At 30.7% G+C, this 3,091-nt stretch overlaps 1 pseudogene; it reads right to left on the bottom strand.

The window, feature by feature from the left end:
• Window positions 1-350: 350 nt before the first annotated feature.
• Window positions 351-3,091, bottom strand: part of LOC149538177 (BTB/POZ domain-containing protein At3g05675-like) — a 142,976-nt pseudogene continuing 140,235 nt past the window's right edge.

Below are 3,091 nucleotides of genomic sequence, written 5' to 3'. Positions count from 1 at the left end.
TTGATAGATATATGATTGACTTGGAACAAACATACTATCTTCTTTAGGTAGGTTGCACTTCCATGTAAAACTAAATCACATTTTTAGTTTCAAATGTTTCGCAATGAAATATCTAAATGTTTGCTATGAATTCTTGAGTTGAATCCATAACTAGGGTAGTGGTAAGAAGAACAATATTTTAGATTGAATTTATTCACCAAACTTGTGGAGTTACTGCATAAATGTGACCTCTAAAATACAAAATTAGTGTGTGTTGGCTAGATTAATAACTTTTACATCATCCAAAATCAAAGTTTAAATTAGATTATATTGACTTTAATGGCCAAGATTGCTCATAGTGGAGATGTTGCTCATTGTGGAGGTACTAATACACCATTTAAATCTAAAGAGATTCTCCTCTTGGTCCTTTTAATTATGTACACCACACTTCAAATGATTCACATAAATATGGTTATCTTGGTTGCTTTTTCTTGACCCAATCTGCCAAAATTTTTGCTTGTTTAGTAGAAGGTAGTGTCAATACTAGTGAAATGATTACAAATTTTACACTATGAAAAAAATTCATTTTCTATTTCATAAGGAAATTTATCATGAAAATTTTGTAAGTCCAGATTTGGCTTTGCCTCCCTTATAAAAGGCAGCCAAACCTTCATCAAATGTATTCACCTCAAACTAGAAAGCGTAACATTTCCATAGCCAACTACCTCCAAAACCTTTATAGCAATTTCTAAATCCCTTAGCTTGGTCTCCCACATGGCTAGGCCACATTTTATATCTTGAACTATTCTAAGAATATAATTTGGAGCTTCTTCCCACTTGTTGACAAAATCAGTAAGCAGATCCATCTTAGGCAAAATCTAACAGATCCATTATTTAATCAGACACAAAATTTAGAACATGACTTTCATAGTGATCTATAACATCTATTACAAACAAAAAGGATGCCATTTCCTTTTCAAAAATGCTAAACAAGTCCATGATCTTCTTTTTTACTTCAAATTTTACATGCTTATTTGCTGCAAGAATAGGTGCATCATCATCCTCTATGAGAATATTCTCTACTTGCTGTGGCATGGATTTTTTGATTTCATCTAGAGAAGGAAACAAGTGAAATTATGTTTTGCTTTCTGAAATAGAAACATATATTGAAGAGAGGAACATGTTTCTTACTACTATTGGTTTAATTCGTTAAAGTCTTGCAAGAATGGTAATGGCTTCTAACCTAAATTTAGATGCTGCCCCAAAAATTTAATAAATTAGAGAATATCAAGGAAGAGGTTAGAAATGCACCCGATCACTTTAAGTTCATTGTTAAGTGCATTTGAGTTTAAGTAGTATAGGAAGAAGTACCGATTCATCTATGTGAATATCATCTAAATATAATGAGTTCTTAGTGTACCATTCATTTGTATGAGAGATGAATTTTTATAAATCTTTACTTATAAAACACACATCACTGAGCTTGCATCTACATAGTTGAATTCTAATCGAAATATCAGGAAAAATTGAAATGACAAATATAGTGTAGAAGGAAAATAAAAAGAATATATAATATAATCTAAAATACATTTTTTAGTTGTCACTTGTGTGAATGGACATAATCTGAGATTTACATGGCTGAATTATTTTCTAGTTTGGAGGAATGCAATCACTCTTTTCATGGTTGTATTATATCGTACACTCAGACTAAAATGGTTTAATAGTCCACCCATAGCATGTCATAATTTCTTCTAGAAACATAAAGATCCATGTGCCTCTTGCATCATCTAATTTACATTAGGTAGCTTGGAAAGAATAGGTAATAAAGAAAATTCAAGGAGTTGTTCCTCAAGTAACTGTCTATTTTTTATGATAAGTTCTAATATTTCAACCATTTTATCTACACATGAAGTAAGTTGATGTTTCCCTCTCTCAATACATGGCATAAGTGCAACCACTACTTGAGGAGCCACATGCTTGAGGCTTATGGGAGATAATTGAGCAAGCTTTGAATAAATAAATGTCAGCCACACAGACCCTTGTATTTAAGAATTTCTTTATCAAATGTATGCACGAGTAAAACTATAATTTTTGGTATAAAAGCACTAAGATGAGAACCAAATTTTGGCATAATAGTAGGTGAACAAGAAATTGGAGGCAAATATAAGAAGATAAAAGAATGAGGGGAAGGCCTACATATAGAGGTAAGAATAGATAACACAAACACTCATTCAAATGATGTAGAATATGATTAATATTAAAAAACTTACCAAATTTGTACAAAAAAATGTAGGAGAAGCATTAACAAGCACATACAAGCACATTTACTATTTGAAAGAATGCTTTGAAGAATCATGTTCTCATGGGATATCCTAAATGAAAAATATGGACAATATTTGTTGAAAAGGATTTAGAAAATTATAATAAAATACCTTTGATGACTATTAAAAAGGTCTCCTTAATCTTTGCCAAAGTATTCCTAGCTATGCCCAATGTGATCTTTGGAAAATAGTGTAACCAAATGTAGTTTAGGTAAAATAATAGAGTTTGATATTTTTGAGGAGAAAATGGAAACATCCAAGTACACCAAGTTTATCAACTATTTGATTGGCTCTATAAATGCAATATTTGAATCTTGTTCCATTCATTCTCAAACATTTTTTGTAATGGAAAGTAGGAACTAGGCCAACTTGTTGAACTTGATAGAGAACAAAATACTAAATAGCTTATTTGATGTGTCCAAAGAATTAGGCATTCAATCTAATAACATTCAACATCTTCCTTTGTTGAAAGCTTTCACAAAGTTAATTTTTATCCATAGGTTTGAGAATTGCATGACATTGAAAACATTACATTGTCTTCTGCTTCTTCTATCAGTAAAGGGACATGAATCTACTTCATATTGTGTTTCTTAGTTATTATTAACAATAATGGATTTCTAGTAGTCTCCTTGTTAGAAATAATTTTCTTCTAGTGTCATGCCCAAAATTTACAAGACAAAACACAACCATTTTTTGTTTGTAAGGTGAACTAAAGGATAATATATATAGACCTAATTTTTTTAATTTATGAATATTCTATTGAACAAAGGGTGAGTGTTGGAATATAACAC

Source organism: Cupressus sempervirens, chromosome 9 (genome assembly GCF_028749045.1).
Source record: "Cupressus sempervirens isolate cs-2001-9-10 chromosome 9, ASM2874904v1, whole genome shotgun sequence".
In the NCBI taxonomy this organism is placed as follows: Eukaryota; Viridiplantae; Streptophyta; class Pinopsida; order Cupressales; family Cupressaceae; genus Cupressus; species Cupressus sempervirens.
Note: the sequence above shows the minus strand (reverse complement) of the source record. Positions and strands in the feature narration are given on the sequence as shown.